A 23,775-nucleotide genomic window follows, 5' to 3' on the forward strand; every position below is an offset into this window, starting at 1 on the left:
TGTTCTCTGCACCAGATAGGACTGTTTCCTGTCTTTGTGTTCTCTGCACCAGATAGGACTGTTTCCTGTCTTTGTGTTCTCTGCACCAGATAGGACTGTTTCCTGTCTTTGTGTTCTCTGCACCAGATAGGACTGTTTTGGGTTTTGCCACGTTTGTTATTTTGTATTTGTGTAGTGTTATCGTCTTTCATTAAACATGTTGAACACGAACTACGCTGCATTTCGTTCCTCCTCTCCTTCGATGGAAGAAAACCGTTACAGAACTACTGTTCATATTCATTTAAAAGAAATCAGATGTATTACAGTTATGCAAAAAGAATAGTATAGTATTTTATTAGGATGCCCAACTAGCCTCTGCCAAGGCAGTGGCTACTCTTCCTGGGGTCCAGACAGGAAACAAAACACAACTAAAACGCATAGTATACAATACAAAATACAGTACAATATACAGTACACAATGCAAATTATAATACAATGCACAATACAAATCAAATTTTAAAAAATCAAAACAAATTGTAATTGTCACATGTGCCGAATACAACCTGTGAAATGCTTACTTAAACTGCTGTTTTAAGAAAATAGAGTTTTGTAAATAGCAGCAGTGTGTAAACTCTTTCCACAGTCCCGTCATGCTGTAAGGTCTTCTTTTATCTGGTTTTTGGATCTGGTTTTGTTGCTAGCTTTAGTTACCTGGAGTGGCATGGAGTTCCATCCAGTATTCCATTTATGTAATACTGTGCATTTCCCAGCCTCTGTTCTGGGGACTGTGAAGAGACCTCTGGCTGCATACCTTGTGTTGTACCGATGAATATCTTAACTGTGTGCCAACTTCTTGAACAGACAGTTCTGTACCTTCATCACATCAACACAGCCAGGAGAGATTGGCAGGCATACCAGTGACATTCGTCCTCAGTGTACATCTAAGTGCAATATGTGCTGCTCTGTTCTGAACCAACTACAATTTACCCATGTCCAATTATCAAATGGTACATACTGTACCAGAAGTCTTTAATGTCAAAGGATACAAAATATCCAACTACCTTTCACAGTCTTGCATCAGAATTAGATGTTCATCCATGTTTTTCAAATATCAGATTTAGAAGTTCTTGCAAATGTAAATTGTTGAAGTGTTTAAGGTTAAGTTTAGGCATTAACTCCGAATGGTTAAGGTTTGGGATGGGCTTAAAGTACAAATCTCAAAAACCTTTCTATTGCTGAATTTAAAATGGTAGACTTTGGAATCAGATGCTTATGCTTGTCCACAATGCCCTAGCAAATCCCAAACCTACTTGAACGTAACAGTGCTCACTGTTGCCCCTAGTGGCCGGTTTCTACATCATCTCCTGACATCCTCAGACATGGGTGGATGTCCAATACCGACTTGATATCACAGGTAACCTGGCTGAAATATCTTCAGTATAAAAGTATCAAAAATACACTGTAGAGTAAAGAAACCTATACCAGGAGATATTTTGGTTGTCCTGCAGATTATTTGGAAACGTTAATCTTTCTGCTTTGTATGCCTACGCCTACGTATTGTATTGAAACCACATATTTTTGGCATTATTCACACACTCAGAATTCGCTGCTTCATCTTCAGTTGCCTACCTCTCGTCTCCTAGTTGGGCGTGCAAGTTCAAGTGTGCCTAGTATGTGTGGTCTCGTTAAAATAGAGTAGTCTGCCTACATGGGCTGGGAATCACATGGCAGTTAACGTAAATATGAAATTAACTTAAACATGATTAGACTGTAGTTTACTACAGTGTCTGTAAATAAATATTGATAATGGAAAGAAGTGGAGGGTATTCAACCAAAGTTAGTCGAGGTGCAATCAGAAAATGTGATTATCATTGAAAAGGAAAAGGCACTTTTCATTTTCCTAATATACTGAAGTAATGATATTAATGTGATGTTTCTCCTACCCATTAGTAACTATTAACCTTCCTGTCTGTTTAGTTCCATCCAGTACCTGTCTGTTTAGCTCTGTCCAGTACCTGTCTGTTTAGCTCTGTCCAGTACCTGTTAGTTTAGCTGCATCCAGTACCTGTTAGTTTAGCTGCATCCAGTACCTGTTAGTTTAGCTGTCCAGCACCTGTTAGTTTAGCTGCATCCAGTACCTGTATGTTTAGCTCTGTCCAGTACCTGTTAGTTTAGCTGCATCCAGTACCTGTTAGTTTAGCTGCATCCAGTACCTGTTAGTTTAGCTCTGTCCAGCACCTCTCAATTTGCTGGACCTCAGCTAAACTGTCAGGTACTGGACAGAGCTAAACTGTCAGGTACTGGACAGAGCTAAACAGACAGGTACTGGACAGAGCTAAACAGACAGGTACTGGACAGAGCTAAACTAACAGGTACTGGATGCAGCTAAACTAACAGGTACTGGATGCAGCTAAACTAACAGGTACTGGACAGAGCTAAACTAACAGGTACTGGACAGAGCTAAACATACAGGTACTGGACAGAGCTAAACTAACAGGTACTGGATGCAGCTAAACTAACAGGTACTGGACAGAGCTAAACAGACAGGTACTGGATGCAGCTAAACTAACAGGTACTGGACAGAGCTAAACAGACAGGAAAGTTAATAGTTACTAATGGGTAGGAGAAACATCACAGATTAATATCATTACTTCAGTATATTAGGAGATAGTCACAACACCTCATAAGGAGCTGGAACTACACACCTGATAAAGTTACGGAACTACACACCCATAACCCTAACCGTAGCCCTTTTTAGCTAACCCTTCACATAACCCTAACCTTGACCTTAACTCTAACCCATAACCCTAACCCCTAGCTAATGTTAGACACCTAGCCAACTAGCTAGATTTTGTAACATATCATACACTTAGCAATTCATAACATATTGTATGTTTAGGAAATTCAAGACATATAACGAATTGTAATTTGTTACATATCGTACGAAATGGGTGATGGACACAAATTAATCCACAAATCCACAAATTAATACATACAATACAAAACGTAATACATCATACTAAATAGAAGGTCTCGGATTTAAGTACAGAATAATATGAAATGCTCTGAGACCAGATTCGATAAGGAGCTGGAACTACAAATCTGATAAGGAGCTGGAACTACACACCTGAAACTACAAACCTGATAAGAAGATGGAACTACATGCCTGATAAGGAGCTGGAACTAAACACCTGATAAGGATCTGGAACTAAATACCTGATAAGGAGCTGGAACTAAACACCTGATAAGGAGCTGGAACTAAACACCTGATAAGGAGCTGGAACTAAACACCTGATAAGGATCTGGAACTAAATACCTGATAAGGAGCTGGAACTAAACACCTGATAAGGAGCTGGAACTAAACACCTGATAAGGAGCTGGAACTAAACACCTGATAAGGAGCTGGAACTACACACCTGAGAAGGATCTGGAACTAAACACCTGATAAGGAGCTGAAACTAAACACCTGATAAGGAGCTGGAACTACACACCTGATAAGGAGCTGGAACTACACACCTGATAAGGAGCTGGAACTAAACACCTGATACGGATCTGGAACTACACACCTGATAAGGAGCTGGAACTACACACCTGATAAGGAGCTGGAACTAAACACCTGATAAGGAGCTGGAACTAAACACCTGATACGGAGCTGGAACTAAACACCTGATACGGATCTGGAACTACACACCTGATAAGGAGCTGGAACTACACACCTGATAAGGAGCTGGAACTAAACACCTGATAAGGAGCTGGAACTACACACCTGATAAGGAGCTGGAACTACACACCTGATAAGGAGCTGGAACTAAACACCTGATAAGGAGCTGGAACTACACACCTGATAAGGAGCTGGAACTAAACACCTGATACGGATCTGGAACTACACACCTGATAAGGAGCTGGAACTACACACCTGATAAGGAGCTGGAACTAAACACCTGATAAGGAGCTGGAACTAAACACCTGATAAGGAGCTGGAACTACACACCTGATAAGGAGCTGGAACTACACACCTGATAAGGAGCTGGAACTAAACACCTGATAAGGAGCTGGAACTACACACCTGATAAGGAGCTGGAACTAAACACCTGATACGGATCTGGAACTACACACCTGATAAGGAGCTGGAACTACACACCTGATAAGGAGCTGGAACTAAACACCTGATAAGGAGCTGGAACTAAACACCTGATAAGGAGCTGGAACTACACACCTGATAAGGAGTTGGAACTACACACCTGATAAGGAGCTGGAACTAAACACCTGATAAGGAGCTGGAACTACACACCTGATAAGGATCTGGAACTAAACACCTGATAAGGATCTGGAACTAAACACCTGATAAGGAGCTGGAACTACACACCTGATAAGGATCTGGAACTAAACACCTGATAAGGAGCTGGAACTAAACACCTGATAAGGAGCTGTTCATCAAAACAGTCTGCAAAGAACAATATGTCCCTTATTCAAAGACTGAAATCTGAACAAAACTCTTAAATCAAAATGAATAAACTGTTTTTCTTCACTAAATGCTACAATGAATCACAAATATGTATACCCGTTGTATCTATAGCTACCTCATCCTTCAAGATGAAGTAATTAACCACCCCAAGAGCACAGAAATATGAATCCCAGCCCAGACAGGGCTGTGTCCCAAAGTGCACAACTTTTGATAGGTCTCTGGTCAAAACGAGTGCATTAAATAGGGAATATGGTGCCATTTGGGACGTAGCCCTGTTTAAGGGATTGGAATGTGTGACAAGGTAGAATTGGAGGAGGCATACATATGACTCTAATCAATAATTGGTCACAGTGTACTCTAACGGAAAATTGCTGTCTTGGAATGTGGAACGTAGCAGTCTTATCTGGCTCAAGGTAAACTGTGCTTAATTGCTGTTACACTTGATTATGCTCCAAATATTAGGCAGCCTAAGAAACCTGTAGTGTGGTGCATCTTAAGCAGTATGCTGTAACAGTGTATGCATAATATGCAGATTTCTGTTCACATTCCGGGATATCTCTGCTGCCAATATACTATTTATATTCCAATAGCGCTCATCCATGCATAGTCAATTTACTCATCTGAAATCATATTGTCTTTACACGCTTAATATGGGTTACTATGGTTATGAATTAAGGAATAAAACCACATATTTCTCTGTTTTGCATATGTGACCGACCGGCTCTATTCGGTCTTAAGTATCAACATTTGAAATAGTGTTTTTTACATTTTTACAAGCCGAAGGAAATGTCTGCAGAGCTCCGATACAGGATTATGTCGAGGCACAGATCTGGGGATGGGTACCAAAACGTCTCTGCAGCATTGAAGGTACCAAAGAAGACTGTGGCCTCCATCATTCTTAAATGGAAGAAGTTTGGAAATACCAAGACTCTTCTTGGATTTGGCTGCCCAGCAAAACAGAGCAATTAGGGGAGAAGGGCCTTGGTCAAGGAGGTGACCAAGAACCTGATGGTCACTCTGAGAGAGCTCCAGAGTTCCTCTGTGGAGTTGGAAGAACCTCCCAGAAGGACAACCATCTCTGCAGCACTCCACCAATCAGGCCTGTATGGTAGAGTGGCCAGAAGGTCAAACACAGATCAAACATGTAACGTTAGCTAGCGAGTCAGCCAGCTAATGTTAGCTTGCTAGCTAACACTACGCTTTAACTTGAAAATAAAATGACTTCCTGACAAATTAGAAAAGTAGAAAAGTAATAATATCTGAAAATCTAGCTAGCTAGACGATCTTACCCATATGCATGGATGGACGTTTCTCCCTCTCTGTCACAAATGCCATGGTTGCCCTTAGTTTGAAGGTAATACAGAGACAGGCATTTTATATGACATCCTTCTGTCTGTTCTCTTTTCGATTCCCTCTACATATTTGCAATCAAATGCCATCATTTTCTCTATCTCCTTAGCTATCGTACTCTAATTCCACTGGACATCCCACTGATTTCAAAAGTCGGTCCTTTAGAAAGTAGAGAGCAACACTTTAGCAGTTCTACTATGTGACGTCTTTCAAACAAGAAGCTTCAGAAAGGGTTATCTACACATACTGACCAGTTCATGTCATAGACAGAAGCGTGCTACATGGCAGACCAATCCCAACTCATCTCTCGACATCTCCAGTCCATCCATTATCTCAGCCAATCATGGCTAATGGAAATTAACTCTTGGAAGGAAGATAATCGGGAGGACATATTCTTGGACGAATGTATACTGTATGTACCAAGGCTCAGACAGACTGTGAATACTCGGCTAAAACTATTGCAATACAATTGGTTGATGCGAACAGATGTTACCACTGCTAAGTTAAATGCGTTTAATAGTACAATTCCAGATATATGCTACAAGTGTAATCACTCTAAAGGGATTCTGTTTCATTGTCTGTGGGACTGTGAGAAAATTCACAATTTTTGGAAGGAGGTATCACATATGATATCCCAAATAGTATCAGTACAATTGCCTCTCCATCCCAAAGTGTTTACCCTGGGGTTGTACCAAATCAATCATCATCTAAAGAACCAAGAACAAACTCTTATAGATATGTGATTGTTGCAAGCAAGAGGCTTGATAGCTCTTGCCTGGAAAAGTGTGAACAGACCTAGTATCTCCCAATGGCATAGGGAAATGTTGTCTTGCCCAACAATGGAAAAGATAACATACACGGTTATGGGTAAACAAGACACCTTTGAAAAGGTTTGGGGACCATTTTTGGATTTTGTTGAGCAGCGTGATGTGGGTGAAATAATAAAGGACAATCAGGGTAGTGTGTGCATGTGGTGTGGTGGGGAGAGATATCCAATTGGCTTCTGGCGCTGTGTTTCATCTTAAATTTGCAACAAATATGTTCTATCCTATTGGATCAGACCACTGTAATTGTGGTGATTTTATGCTTCTGTAACACTTTTGTTTTGTCTTAGATGTTTCATAACATATCTAATCTAATAGATATCATATATTTTTTGCTGTTAACTTTTGATGTGGTTTTTGCTGTTATATTTTTTTCATGTAATATTTCTTCTTATATATGTCTTGTTAAAGAATAAAAATAAATAAATATATTGTTTAAAAATTAAATATAATGGCTAATGGGAAGGTTTTATTTTTTTCCGTGGCTAATCCAACTAGGCTCGTAATTTACCAATTTTATTCGTATTTACATATGGCATACTAGTTTGTTATTAAGGCAAATGAAAGCTTTAAAAAACAACGTTAAAATGCCTGTCCTGTGAAGTAGTGATGCGTGACATACAGTACCAGTCAAAAGTACTCATTCAAGAATTTCTCTTTATTTGACTATTTCCTACATTGTAGAATAATAGTGAAGAAATCAAAAATATGAAATAACATATGAAATCACGTAGTAACCAGAAAGGTGTTCAACAAATCAAAATAGATTTGATATATTAGATTCTTTAAAGTTGCCACCCTTTGCCTTGAAAACAGCTTTGCACACTCTTGGCATTCTTTCAGCCAGCTTCATGAGGAATGATTTTCCAACCATCTTGAAAGAGTTTCCACATATGCTGAGCACTTGTTGTCTGCTTTTCCTTCACTCTGCGGTCGAACACTTTCCAAACCATCTCAATTGTGAAAGCCAGGTCATCTGATGCAGCACTCCATCCCTCTCCTTGGTCAAATAGCCCGTAAAAAGCCTGGGTGTGTGTTTTGGGTCATTGTCCTGTTGAAAAACAAAATGATAGTCCCACTAAGCGCAAACCAGATGGGATGGCGTATCGCTGCAGAATGCTGAAGTAGTCATGCTATGGTAGTCATGCTGATTAGGTGTGCCTTGAATTCTACATATATCACTGACAGTGTCACCAGCAAAGCACCTCCACACCATCGCACCTCCTCCTCCATGCTTCAATGTGGGAACCACACATGCAGAGATAATCTGTTCACCTACTCTGTGTCTCACAAAGACTGAGAAGGAGAGTGATGGCGTGCTGCATCAAATGACTAAATGAATAATAAAAATTAAAGAAAAACCATAGAATGAGTAGGTGTGTCCAAACTTTTGACTCGTACTGTATATGTACAATTGAAGTCGGAAGTTTACATACACTTATATCGAAGTCATTAAAACTCATTTTTCAACCACCACAAATTTCTTGTTAACAAACTATAATTTTGGCATGTCGGTTAGGACATCTACTTTGTGCATGACACAAGTCATCTTTCCAACAATCGTTTACAAACAGATTATTTCACTGTATCACAATTCCAGTGGTTCAGAATTTTACATACACTAAGTTGGCTCTGTCTTTAGCAGCTTGGAAAATTCCAGAAAATGATGTTATGGCTTTAGAAGCTTCTAATAGGCTAATTGAAATCAGTTGAGTAAATTGGAGGTGTACCCGTGGATGTATTTCAAGGCCTACCATCCCCACTCAGTGCCTCTTTGCTTGACATCATGGGAAAATCAAAAGAAATCAGCCAAGACCTCAGAAAAAATGTGTAGACTTCCACAAGTCTGGTTCATCCTTGGGAGCAATTTCCAAAACGCCTGAAGGTACCAAGTTCATCTGTACAAACAATAGTAGGCAAGTATAAACCCCATGGGACCACGCAGCTGGAAGGAGATGGGTTCTGTCTCCTAGAGATGAACGTACTTTGGTACGAAAAGTGAAAATGAATCCCAGAACAACAGCAAAGGACCTTGTGAAGATGCTGGAGGAAACGGGTACAATGTATCTATATCCACAGTAAAACAAGCCCTACATCGACATAGCCTGAAAGGCCGCTCAGAACCTCCATAAAATGGAGACAAAGATCATACGTTTTGGAGAAATGTCCTCTGGTCTGATGAAAAAAAAACTGTTTGGCCATAATGACCATTGTTGTGTTTGGAAGAAAAAGGGGGAGGCTTGCAAGCCGAAGAACACCATCCCAACCATGAAGCACGGGGGTGGCAGCATCATGTCGTGGGGGTGCTTTGCTGCAGGAGGGACTGGTGCCCTTCGCAAAATAGATGGCTTCATGAGGCAGGAAAATTATGTGGATATATTGAAGCAACATCTGAAGACATCAGTCAGGAAGTTAAATCTTGGTAACAAATTGGTCTTCCAAATGGACAATGACCCCAAGAATACTTCCAAAGTTGTGGCAAAATGGTTTAAGGACAACAAAATCAAGCTATTGGAGTGGCCATCACAAAGGCCTGACCTCAATCCTATAGAAAATCTGTGGGCAGAATTGAAAAAGAGTATGTGAGCAAGGAGGCCTACAAACCTGACTCAGTTACACCAGCTCTGTTAAACAATTTTAAAGGCAATGCTACCAAATACTAATTGAGTGTGTGTAAACCGCTGACCCACTGGGAATGGGATGAAAGAAATATAAGCTGAAATATATAATTCTCTCTACTATTATTCTGACATTTCACATTCTTAAAATAAAGTGGTGATCCTAACTGACCTAAGACAGGGAATTGTTAATAGGATTAAATGTCAGGAATTGTGAAACACTGAGTTTAAATGTATTTGGCTAAGGTGTATGTAAACTTCCGACTTCAACTGTATAAAAAAATATATACGTAAAGAGGTCCTAAAATTCTCATAGTTAAATGATCCTTGGTATGACCATTAACCTCTACCAGCACTCCACCCATGGTACAAACACAGTATTTCACCTCACAAAGTCACAGTGACTGTAGTGGACCATCATCATGATTGTCTTCAGTGGAGGTTACTCAGAGTAGGAAAGGGAATTTCACACACCCTTAAATAGACATAAACAATAATTATTGTTGACTCAAAGAAAGAGAAAGACAATAATTTAACAGATTTTAACAATTTATTTAAAAATGAAAGAGAAGCAAGAGAGAGAGAGAGAAAGGTATATTTCTCATTTTTTTCCACTTTCACTCAGCTAGCGAATACAGCTAGCTAGTTTAGCCTACTCAAACACCTGGCTCAAGCGGAGAGGGAAGCTATTCAACATTATAACTCTTCCAAGTCAAGGTAAGCTTTTGGTTTTATAAATTTATTTTCACCAGGGCCTGCCAGTGTAACTGCTAAACTGCTTGCTGACTGTACACTGTACTGCAGGATTGTAGTGAGTTTACTAATACATTAGCTGTAGTAGCTGCGTTATCTATTACATTTGCTTATGTGGTGACAACGATGTAGGCTGAGTGTAGTGGTTATGATATGAAGGTTTGACTTGGAAAGGTTTTTTCACCTGGTCAAAGACGGCTGATGTGTTGAGCACTGAAGTCCACAAGCGAAGGGAAAGGGTGAGAAGGTGAGAGCGCATAGCAAAATGATCATGCTGTTTGTATGTGGCTGCTATGAAAGTAAACTGTGTTTTAGTGTGATCAAGGGTGTATTCATTCCAGCTGATTCTGTTGGAAAACATAAAACGGAATCAAATGGAACAAAACGGGGAAAAACAAACCTGAACCTCATTTGCAACATTGGACTAATGATTACACCTTAGATCAGCTAGTGTGTGCAAGGTGGTACTGAATGTGTCACTGTCTGTCACCGTGATTACACACATTTTTCTCAACCTGTGCACCTACGTACGTTGTAAACATTCATTCATAGGCTAACTAGATTGTTGGAATCTCCTGATGTGTAAAGGGAAATTTTGAGTATCACGTAGTAGACTAAACCTATCGATGTTATATTGAGCTGGGTGAATAGAATATGAATGACAGTCATACAATATGCTACAATAGAAATAAGGCCATGCTCATAAAAAATATAACCTTCCTCCCTCATTTTAAACGTCACCGACTGCCACTGATTGTACTTAACGTGCCCATGCATGACAATGAATAGAATCTGAGTGTTTGAGTTTTTTTTTCATTTTCGGGAACCAGACTCACTGAAGGTTGGGCATGATTAATTTACTGTAAATTGGAGTCTATAATTTCCATGCGGTTTGAGTGTATCCAGGTAATTGTGTGCCCATGTGATGTCATAGTGGTAATGCTGACTTGCATGAGATCAGCATAATTAATTAATAATGCCCGAGAAGCCGGTGTGTGGAGGATATATTGGCACGGGTGTTGTTAGGGCCGAGACTAATATACAGGTTACCAACATATTCAAATGATTATATTCTCATAAAATGTTCATTTTGATGAATTTATTCGTACTATTTCGTCCTTCCACAGGACATAGTCCCGATACTAATCTAGGGTTGATACCAAAGCCGGCTGGTCTTTCATTCTATGGGTTCAGTTGCTAGAGACGCCACCAAGTCATTCAGTCTTTTTGTTCTGTATCTATCTATGGACACAACCCAGTCGTTTGTTCTAAATGATCCATTTCCATACTGGCTGGCAACATTCTCATCCCTTGCTTGCTAGCTAACCAACTACAGCTAACTTACAGTCAAGTAAAAAAATGCAAAGTAGTTGCTTTCTTCTGAGATTTATTTGGATACATCCAAAACAATGAGCTAATGAGGCACAATTTTGCGTGGCATAAAAAATGTGCTTACTCGTCAGGACATGGCTAGCCAACCACACAGCTAACAAAATTACTTCAAATTGATGCTGTAAAAACTGAAAACTAGCTTCAGTTCGTTTTACCTTTTTTCCTATTTATATTTCTATGTATCCGTAAAACTTTTGTCAGCTGATTCATGATTTAGACTGGCTGAGAAACGTTGCCATGAACGCTGTTCATTAGTATGGGACAGCTGGAGATCGAATTTTAATGTTGAAACAATGTTGCAAATGTTGAAGAGACAGACAGCAAGGTTTATACAAATGTTTGCTGTTGAAAACAAAGTGTTGGTCTTAAAGAAATGTGAGATAATGCCTTGATGCTTTTTATAGTGGAGATCAAGTTTTCACATTGCTTTGCCGATAGGCATTTTAACTTCATAGATTTAGCCGGTGGAATAGACACTGGATGGAAGTCGATTTTAACCAATCAGCATTCAAGATTAGACCCAGCCGTCGTGTAATGATCAGATTACCAAGTTCTAAAGGTCTGACTATGGCACTGAGGGAGCTAGTCACAGAGGCATATACTGTACCTAGTACTGAAAGGTCAATGGTATGGTTTCTTGGGCGGGGCTAAATTTACAAGTACTGGACAGAGCTAAACTGGCAGGAGAGTTAGTAGTGAGTAATGGGTAGGAGAAACATCAGAGATTAATATCATTACGTCAGTATAGTGGAGTTAGTCACAACATCTGAAAAGGAGCTGGAACTACACATCTGATAAGTACAGGAATATACATTTGCTTAACAGGTCACATAATAAGAAGCATGGACTCACTCTGTATGCAATAATAGTGTTTAACATGATTTTTTAATGACTACCTCATCTCTCCACCCCACACGTACAACTATCTGTAAGGTCCCTCAGTCGAGCAGTGAATTTCAAACAGATTCAAGCACAAAGACCAGCGTGGTTTTCCAATGCCTCACAAAGAAGGGCACCTATCGGTAAACAAATAAACAACAGACAATGAATATCCCTTTGAACATGGTGAAGTTATTAATACACTTTGGATGGCCTATCAATACACCCTGTCACTACAAAGATACAGGTATCCTTCCTTACTCAGTTGCCGGAGAGGAAGGAAACTTCTCTGGGATTTCACCATGAGGCCAATGGTGATTTAAAACAGTTACTGAGTTTAATGGCTGTGAAAATATCAAACTGAGGATGGATCAACAATGAGCTCCCGAGTGGCACAGTGGTGTAAGGAATTGCGTCTCAGTGCAAGAGGTGTCACTACAGTACCTGGTTCTAATCCAGGCTGTATCACATCTGGCCATGATTGGGAGTCCCATAGGGCGGTGCACAATTGGCCCAGCTTCATCAAGGTTTGGCCAGGGTAAGCTGTAAATAGGAATTTGCCCTATGGGACTCCCAATCATGGCCAGATGTCTGACTTGCCTAGTTAAATAAAAAATACATTGTAGTTAATCCACAATACTAACCTAGATGACAGAGTGAAAAGAAGGAACACATTACAGAATACAAATATTCCAAAACATGCATCATGTTTGCAATAAGGCACTAAAGTAATACTGCAAACAAATGTGGCAAAGCAATTCACTTTTTGCCCTGAATACAACGTGTTATGTTTAGGGGCAAATCAAATACAGCACATTACTGAGTGATGTGTGATGGACATCCACAAATTAATACATACAATATGAAATGTAACATATCACTGAAAGTGTCTCAGATTTACATACAGAATAATACAAAATGCTCAGAGAACAGATGGGATTAGGAGCTGGAACTCACACCTGATAAGGTGCTGGAACTCACACCTGCAAGCTGTGCTCATCAAAACAGTCTGCAAAGGAAATATTGTACCACACATATGTCCCTTCTCCAAAAACTGAACAAATCTCTTACGATATTGATCAACATTCTACACTAAATGCTTCAATGAATCACAAACATTCATATCCATTGTATCTATATCTACATCTTCCCTCAAGGTAAAGTAATTAACCACCCCAAGAGCACAGAAATATGAACGCCAGACCTGGACTGGGTCCCAAATGAATGTACTACTTAATGTACTACTTTTGATAGGTCTCTGGTCAAAACGAGTGCATAAAATAGGGAATATGGTGACATTTGCGACGTAGCCCTGATTAAGGGATTGGAATGTGTGACCAGGTAGAAATTGGAGGAGGCATGCATACGACTCTAATCAATGATTGGTCACAGTGTACTCTAATGGAAAATTGCCTCCTCGGAATGTGGAACCTAGCAGTGTTATCTGGCTCAAGGTAGTCTTCGCTTAATTGCTGATACACTAGATTATGCTCCAAATATTAGGCAGCCTAAGCAACCTGAAGTGAGGTGCATCTTAAGCAGTAAGCTTTAACTGTGTATGCGTAATACAGATTTCTGTTCACATTCCTGGTTATCACTGCTGCCAAAGCCAATATAACATTTATATTCCAATAGCTCTCATCCATCCATTTTTTACATATATATTCATGTGAAGTCACCTTATCTTCAAACGCTTAATGGTGTTAAGAATTTACTAAAATTCAGAAGAGGACCAGACTTGAATGCAACACTTAACTGGTTACCTTGAACGCAGCTCCCTACTAACTCAACAAGCACCAGCTGCTACTAACTTCCAATCAGCTTCCACACCTGATGCAACACTTTGACTAGTTGCCCTGAACGCAGCTCCTCAACAGCATCAGCTGCAACTCATTGCTAATCAGCCTCCACACCTGTCCTGACTCTCCTTAATCACCACTGCCACCCTATGTAAACCTTACCAAACTAACATTCCTCCTGAGGGGATACAGGAAATGGGTTTAATATTAAGGAGCATATTGAGAAGACCATGATTAGATATGATTTCAAATATTTAGTTGTCTTTTTATTTTTAAGAGAAACTGGGCTGGCAGGTAAGATGTTTCTCACGGTCTCTGGCCCTGACTGTTCCAGAACAGTCAGTGATGGTAATGCACCATAACGTTGGATGCCATCCACCAATAATCCCCACCGAAGATGCATTACTCCTGTGTTCCACAGTGTGTGTTGTAGAACACTGGCGTTACTAGCCTTGTCAAGTTCTGCTGAGCAAGTTTGCTGCACAGCAGGTTAATTGTAATATTTTGTCGAATCTCTCACCAGCTCCTCTCAGGTCTTGTTCTCTAACCTTGTACTGTTTCTGTCTTTAACCTTGCTGATGAAGTCAGTTGGCCCTTGCTGCTTAATGCTTTAGTTTTATTTAGTTGTCAATTGCAATTTCTATCCCATGTTCCTCTCATATTATGGCCCAATAAGCTGCCTGCTTTCACAACGTTTCCTCCCCGACAAGCTGGCCAACTCCGTGGTCCATTTCCATGTGCTGTTCCGAGTGCATTTCCCAAAGATCCATGACCCTGCTTCACTGAACGTACCAGCACATCTTCTGGCCACATGCCCCGCTCCTCTGTGTACCTATTTACCATATTGGCCTCATCCATATCCTGCAGACCGACCTTCTCTCTCTAGAAAAGCCATCTTCATGTCACTGCATGGTCCAGCCATGATTGTTCTCACTTATGTTGCTACCTTCCTCATGCCCCCACTAAACTAATTCTCCCTCTCTCTGTTTGGTTGACTATGGCTACCAATCCTGGTGGGACCACAACCAACTCCACCCATGTTGCTACGGTATGAGGACTTCCTTGCCTGCTCCTTCTTCACAGCCTCTGGCTCCCCTCCCCCATGCCCAGGTCCTGCTGGCCCCATCTCAATCCAGTGATTCACTCTATCTGCCAGTGTTGACCACTTTCACTCAGGCCCCGCTGCAACCACTGCAATGTCTCCTCTGCTCTCTGCCAACAACGAATCCTCACATCCCCCACCTACTCAGCCAGTTATGTGCCCACTGCCACCACAGCAGTGTGGCCCCTGGCCTTCCCAGCTGCAACCCTGTCCCAGTTCAGTGAACCAACTGCTTCGCTGTTCATCATAACTGCTGGCCGTCTGGCCCTGGCTACAGCCACCAGAAACTCTCCCCACCTCAGGACCCATTGGCCCATGACTGTGACACACAGTGGTGGATCATCCCCTCTGCCAGTGGTGACTTCTCTTTTCATCGCTGGTCCCATAACTGCAATCCGTGCAATGCATCACCTTACATCCCTACCAGCCATAAAATCCCAGACAGTTACGTGCCAACTAATCCTGCAGCGATTTGGCCCCTGGTTTTACCAGCCGAGACCCTCTCCTCGATCAGTGAACCGTCTGCCTCTGTTCAAGTTTTCAACTGCCCACCACAGCCCAGCCGTGCCAATATCCCCCAATCTCCTTTTTCATGCTCTCTGTATGCATCCAGATGCTGAGGTTATTTCTCCATCGCAGTCTCTACGCTGGGATTTGTTTATTTTGGTGTTCTTTGGCTTCCTGCAATGTTCTGAGTTTATATTCTCATTTTCTACCTACATTCCTTCTCAGCATATCAGACCGACATCGCCATCCTCGACAAAGATACCTTCAACATCACACAGGAAACTGACCAGTTTGGCAGAACCTCAAGTCTACCTGTTCTGGCTAACTTCTGGCTAACATCTGCCCTTACCAACCACTCACCTACTTCCTACAGCTCAGACAATTTCAACATCTGATCCACTGTTCATCACCAAATGTGGTTTCATCGCCTCCCCAATGGTTCCATTCCCATCTGAGACAAATACGATCACTGTATGGCTATCCTGTTGGTCAATTCTCCGGACACTACTTCCACATCGGTGCTGTATCCATGGAATCTCGACACAGCGTCCCAGACCATACCATACAATTCCTTTCGCGCTGGTCCTCTCAAGCTTATCATTCAATAGCGCACAAAGTGTTCTTCAATGGAAGCTTTGAGAACCTTTTCACAAGTGAGTTCCAAATCAAACTTTATTTTATTTATGCAGAACATTTCAAACAGGGAATGCAATGCAGTGTGCTTAACAGGAAAACACTATGAAAATAAAGCTGAAATATTTACTACACAACAAACAAGATAAAATAATGACAAATTGAACAACTTAAAAGCACCCAAAGGAAAAGCAAAGCTACAAATCTTAAGATTTTTTGTAAATACGTCCAGTTTCGGCCCCACTCAGGTTCTCTGGCAGGGGGAATAATAACTAAGGCTGCCTCTTGGTCCTAGGCTGTGGGGTAGTTAAAAGGCCAGTGCCAGATGACCTGCGAGAACAGTAGCAGACCCAAAATGTAACCTTGTGGAAGGCCACATGATATGTATTTTCTGAGGTCCAAACCAATCTCAAAACTGGACCGGCGATGCCAACCCACCTCTCCAGTTTGTCCAGAAGGACATGATGGTCAACAGTGTTAAATGCAGCACTTTTTAAATCTCAGAGGACAAGGACAGAAAGCTGTTTGGTATCTAAGAACATTTACCACTTTAAGTAAGGCTGTCGCTTGGCTGTGATGGGCACAGAAATCAGATTGGAATCTTTCTGAAATACAGTTGCACTTAAATCATTTAGCTCTTTGAACCCCAATTTCTCCAGACTTATGCTTAAGAATGGAAGGTTGGCTACTATTCAGCTCTAAGCAATTTTCGACCAATCTAGATGACCTTTCTTCAGAAGGGATTTCACCATAGCAATTTTTTTGCAGTGGGGAAAGTGCCTGTGAACAGGGAATGATAAACAATATTTTGCACTTCAGATATGTAATTAACCCCTTTGAAGGTGGTGGGGATAGGATTGAGAAGGCAGGTAGAAGGCTTAAGTTGCGATGCCACTTTCCTGAGCATGTCTGTGTCAACCAGGGAAAATTAAATCCACAGTGCCTGTGTGGTATTCTAGGGCACATAGCAAACTTTTCATCAGGTCGTGCTTGACTGGTACCCAGCCTAATGTTGGTTATCTTATCTATGAAATATGAGGCAAACTCATCATATTTAGATGTGGAGGAAAGTTCACAGGTTTGTTTGGGTAGGCTTTTATCAGGCCATCCATGGTTGAGAAGAGCACTCTTGACTTAGTCTGATTAATAATAATCAAGTTAGACATCAACATCAGGAGAGTACACATGCTCATCTGTCAGAACCTTCATTAACTCAAGCAGTGTCCTCTAGTCCCTGCCTCCTATCACGGACATCATTTACCTCACACACTGAATCCTACCCATCCAGCCAAAAGAGGATTGGCTTCCTAGCTGAACCTGGTTCCTCAATGTCTTCTTCCTTCAAGGGAGATTTTTTTCTTGCCACAGTCACTTCTTCTTGCTCTCCTGGGGTCTACACGCTGTACTACCTCAACTATATTGCCAACCATTCAGGACCTGCGGTCCAGAATGCCTCACTTCCTCTCCAGGGTCAGAGTAACGTGGTCTTCTCTTCTTGGGGATTGGCACCGCATCTGCCTCATGCTCAAATTCATGTTGGTCCTATGACCAGAAAATGTGAAATATTCCTCTATTAAAATGGACAAGACACCCTGCTAATAATAATACAAATGCAGGGCTATCGATTGAGTTGGCTACTCGTTCATTGCAACTGCAGCGCGAGTGGAAGCAGGGTGAAGTGTTTCTAATGTTGTAAGAGTCTTGAATAAAAACTGTGACAATGCTGAATAAAAACTTAGACATGAACTCAATAAAACAGCTGTTTGCGGTATCCTATTAGTCTCTCTCTCTGGTCATGGTTTTAAAAGTTACGAAAAATGTGACCTGGTGCTCCTCTGCTTGGCACTCAGTATTACGGAGATAGATTGGGGGTAGGGCCCTGCAATAGACTAGCGTCCTGTCCAGGGGCTGTACTTGTGCAGCAAGCTGCATCACACTACCGATACACTAGATATGTTCCTGCTCCTATTAGCTCTTCCGATTGCACAAGCTAAGGCTCGTGCAAGGCTACTTAGTATACCTATTCTAGCCTTTGTCTTCAATTCAGTGCCTTTGAACATTGAATTAACTACTACTGTAGAATATTCTTTGTGTTCACAGTTGGCAATGCATATAGTAGTTGGTCCTACCAATAGAAGTCTTAATGCCATAGGGAAATTCATATAGAGCATCATAGAGTACTATTAAATATTTGTAGCCATAGAAATGCTGGGTAACTATTCTGTGATGTTGATGACAGATCATTTAAAGAGGGTTGTAATTCTGGGAAATGAGTCCTCGGGGGAGGGTTGATCCCATGGGTTCAAGATTTTATATATAATTCAAATGCAAATCTCATATCAATTGGCTGTTCAATAACAGTAAGTACCGGTGGCTTAGTAATATTTTTGTAGGGGAGAGAGCAATTTTTAAATAATACAATGTTTAATACCTTCAAACACCAAGTCAGATATAGGCTACCTAATTTCAAAGGCACTATTCATCAATGCCAATCGTGAATTATAATTATACTTTTTACCGGTGAAATGTCCAAACTGCAACTTCACGAAAATCACTGGTAAAATACTTATTTTCCACCATAATTTGCAAATATATTCATTAAAAATCCTAAAATGTGATTTTCTGGATTTTTTTCTCATTTTGTCTGTCATAGTTGAAGTGTACCTATGATGAAAATCACAGGCCTCTCTCATATTTTTAAGTGGGAGAACTTGCACAATTGGTGGCTGACTAAATACTTTTTTGCCCCACTCTGTATCAGTTGTTTTGCATGGGCTATGTCTCAATTGATTCACCGATGTCAGCCAGATGTCAGCCATCTGCATCTGTGGTGAAAGGTAGCAAAGCTACAGCAGTGTGTCAAACCATGAGACATGCAAAAATAATCAGTCTTATCGCGAAAACGTCTATCGTTTCTGAGCAGAAAGATGAGACGCTCACGAACACGATGGTGTTCTCCGTTTTGCTCTACACGCTGCAAAGACTCCCTAACTCTTCCCCATTGTACACAATGGCCCATTGCTCTGAGATTTCATTTGACCATTCTAACACCTGCATGGGACATCCTTGCCTTAATGGCGCTGACTTTCTGGTCTAACTCTTCATCTGACATATCAGATTAGCATTCCCTGACAGACATATTATCTATTTTCATCCTTATGAAAAAAAGCTAATGGTTACACTGTCATGAAATATGATTATATATCGACTATGAAACAAAGAGGACATGGCCTGCTTATGAGTTGCCATGAAAGAAAGTTTGGTTAATTCAACTGAAAATGACAAGAACAGGCATTTGTAGCTAAATGCTTTTGGTAAGCTTGAGAATTAAAAGTGCATGATTTATCATTCTATGGTGTTTATGTGTGTAATATAGTAGAATTTTATGAACCGACACTGACTCGTAGGAGCTATGTAAAAGTTGGATGGAAGAACGCCCAGTGCTGCTTACCTGAGAAGCCATCATCACACAGTCCTTCTTCGTAGGTGTCCGCTATGACTTCATTTGTGTTGGAAAAAAGTTGCTTTCAGAAAAATAATTTTTTGATTGAAAATAAAGAAGTTTTGCTCTCGACAAAAACACACAAATGTACCTCCATAGCATATAACAATTTGCCTGTGATTAACCAGACCGTCATACAAACTTGCTCTGCTGAATTCTTGACGCATAACTGAAGGTGCTGTCATAACCTTCCACCAGACCCACAAGCGAGCCACTCAGGCACAGAATGACGCGTGGAAGAGGGCGAAGAACGAGTTGGGAGTAAAAACAATTTGTTGCAAGTTGGGGAGGGGTGCTAATAGCCGAACAATAGACAATTCAATCTTTAGTAAAGACCAGTCTCAACGTCAACAGTGAAGAGGCGACTGGCCTTCTCGGCAGAGTTGCAAAGAAAAATACATATCTCAGACTGGCCAATAAAAAGACAAGATGAAGATGGGCAAAAGAACACAGACACTGGACATAGGAACCCTGCCTAGAAGGCCATCATCCTGGAGTCGCCTCTTCACTGATAACTTTGAGACAGGTGTTTTGCGGGTACTATTTAATGAAGCTGCCAGTTGAGGACTTGTGAGGCATCTGTTTCTCAAACTAGACACTTTAATGTACTTGTCCTCTTGCCCAGTTGTGCACAAGGGCCTCCCACTCCTCTTCCTATTCTGGTTAGAGCCAGTTTGCGCTGTTCTGTGAAGGGAGTAGTACGCAGCGTTGTACGAGATCTTCAGTTTCTGGGAAATTTCTTAAATGGACTAACCTTCATTACTCAGAACAAGAATAGACTGACATGTTTCAGAAGAAATGTCTTTGCTTCCTGCCATTTTGAGCCTGTAATCGAACCCACAAATGCTGATGCTCCAGATACTCAACTAGTCTAAAGAAGGCCAGTTTTATTGCTTCTTTAATCAGGACAACAGTTTTCAGATGTGCTAACATAAGAGTTTTCTAATGATCAATTAGCCTTTCAAAATGATAAACTTGGATCAGCTAACACAACATGCCATTGCAACACAGGAGCTATGGTTGCTTATAATGGGCCTCTGTACACCTACGCAGATATTCTATAAAAAAATCAGCCATTTTCAGTTACAATAGTCATTTACAACATTAACGATAACTACACTGTACAGTGGCTTGCAAAAGTATTCATCCCCCTTGGCATTTTTAGTATTTTGTTGCCTTACAACCTGGAATTAAAATAGTTTTTTGGGGGGGTTATCATTTGATTTACACTCCATGCTTACCATGTGAAGATGCATTTTTTTTATTTATTGTGAAACAAACAAGAAATAAGAAAAAAAACGAATACTTGAGCGTGCATAACTATTCACCCCCCCAAAGTCAATACTTTGTAGAGCCACCTTTTACAGCAATTACAGCCGCAAGTCTCTTGGGGTATGTCTCTATAAGCTTGGCACATCTAGCCACTGGGATTTTTGCCCATTCTTCAAGGCAAAACTGCTCCAGCTCCTTCAAGTTGGATGGGTTCTGCTGGTGTACAAAAATCTTTGTCATACCACAGATTCTCAATTGGATTGAGGTCTGGGCTTTGACTAGGGCCATCCAAGACATTTAAATGTTTCCCCTTAAACCACCTGAGTGTTGCTTTAGCAGTATACTTAGGGTCTTTATCCTGCTGGAAGGTGAACCTCCGTCCCAGTCTCAAATCTCTGGAAGACTGAAACAGGTTTCCCTCAAGAATTTCCATGTATTTAAGCACCATCCATCATTCCTTCAATTCTGACCAGTTTCCCAGTCCCTGCCGATGAAAAAACATCCCCAAGGCATGATGCTGCCACCACCATGCTTCACTGTGGGTATAGGGTCTCGGGGGGATGAGAGGTGTTGGGTTTGCGCCAGACATAGCGTTTTCCATGATGGCCAAAAAACTCTCATCACCCCGAGTACCTTCTTCCATATGTTTGGAGAGTCTCCCACATGTCTTTTGGCAAACACCAAACGTGTTTGCTTATTTTCTTCTTGAAGCAATGGCTTTTTTTCTGGCCACTTCCATTAAGCCTAGCTGTGTGGAGTGTACTGCTTAAAGTGGTCCTATGGACAGATACTCCAATCTCCGCTGTGGAGCTTTACAGCTCCTTTGTTATTGATCTTTGGTCTCTTTGTTGCCTCATTATTAATTCCCTCCTTGCCTGGTCTGTGCTTTTTTTGTGGGAGGCCCTCTCTTGGCAGGTTTGTTGTGGTGCCATGTTCTATCCATTTTTTGGCATGTTCAAAGTTTCTGATATTTTTTTTATAACCCAACCCTGATCTGTACTTCTCCACAACTTTGTCCCTGACCAGTTTGGAGAGCTCCTCGGTCTTCGTGGTGCCGCTTGCTTGGATGGTGCCCCTTGCTCCGTGGTGTTGCAGACTCTGGGGCCTTACAGAACAGGTGTGTGTGTGTGTGTGTGTGTGTGTGTGTGTGTGTGTGTGTGTGTGTGTGTGTGTGTGTGTGTGTGTGTGTGTGTGTGTGTGTGTGTGTGTGTGTGTGTGTGTGTGTGTGTGTGTGTGTGTGTGTGTGTGTGTGTGTGTGTGTGTGTGTGTGTGTGTGTGTGTGTATACTGAAATCATGTGACACTTACATTGCACACAGGTGGACTTTATTTAACTCATTATGTGACTTCTGAAGGTAATTGGTAGCACCAGATCGTACTTAGGGGCTTCATAGCAAGGGGGGTGAATACGTATGCACGCACCACTTTTCCGTTTGTATTTTTTTTGTTTTTCTTTTTAAATAAGTTATTTTTTTCATTTCACTTCACTTCATTTGGACTGTTTTGTGTATGTCCATCACATGAAACACAAATAAAAATCTATTTAAATTACAGGTTGTAATGTAGCAAAATAGGAAGAACGCCAAGGAGATTAATACTTTTGCAAAACACTATTTCTGATCAATTAGATGTTATTTTAATGGACAAAAATGTGCATTCCTTTCAAAAACAAGGACATTTCTAAGTGACCCCATACTTTTGAACAGTAGTGCATATATATAAATAGATAGATATATAAAATAATTTGCTAATTAAAATAAACTGAATAGCAACTATAAGGTGTTAGCAATAGGCTAATATGATAAACATAGCACACAATATATACAGGGCCAACTTGCATAGGTAATAAGTTAGCATGCTAGACTAGCAGGCTGGAAAAGGCCATGGGAGCCGTTATCTTAGATTGCATAACAACAACACTGGCCGGCTGCCATCTTAGGCCGATGGCAGGAATGGCAATCAGATAGTTACATACTAGCTTACAGTACAACCAGACATAAAGTTCCCAGAGGGCTCCTCACTATGCCACTCCTTGCTGAAGACTGTCCTGCCACCACAATGGTGGAACCAGCTTCCCCCTGAAGCTAGAACAGCAGAGTCCCTGCCCATCTTCGCAAAAACTTGTGAAACCCTACCTCTTCAAAGGGTATCTTAAATAATCCCCCTCTTCACCTTGACCCCCCCCCCCCCCAATAGATAAAAAAAAAACTGAACCTCCCCCACCCCTTCTGACTTTGCTGATAGCTACTGATAGCTACTTTGAGGAAATGTATACTTACTATGTGGTGTACCTACTATGTTGTCCCACCTAGCTAGAAGATGAAGGCACTAACTGTAACTTTGGATAAGAGCTTCTGCTAAATGACTAAAATATAGAATGTAACAATGAGATGTATTCAATTGAGCACTTTCCATTTTTGATGAAAACCCAGAGATAAATATTGCCCCTCAAATACAATCTGAGTGTTTGAGTTCATAGATTTTTTTTCGAGAACCACACTGACTGAAGATTGGGCATGATTGATTTACTGTGAATTGGGGTCTGTAATATGCGATTCGAGTGTGCCCTGGTGATTGTGTGCCTGATGTGGTGGTGGTCAGCATAATGAGCAGGTAAGGAAGTTCTAAAGGTCTGACTATGGCTCTGAGGAAACTAGTGACAGAGACATATACCTAGTACTGAAAGGTCAATGGTATGGTT

Source organism: Oncorhynchus gorbuscha, linkage group LG16, assembly GCF_021184085.1.
Source record: "Oncorhynchus gorbuscha isolate QuinsamMale2020 ecotype Even-year linkage group LG16, OgorEven_v1.0, whole genome shotgun sequence".
NCBI lineage: Eukaryota > Metazoa > Chordata > Actinopteri > Salmoniformes > Salmonidae > Oncorhynchus > Oncorhynchus gorbuscha.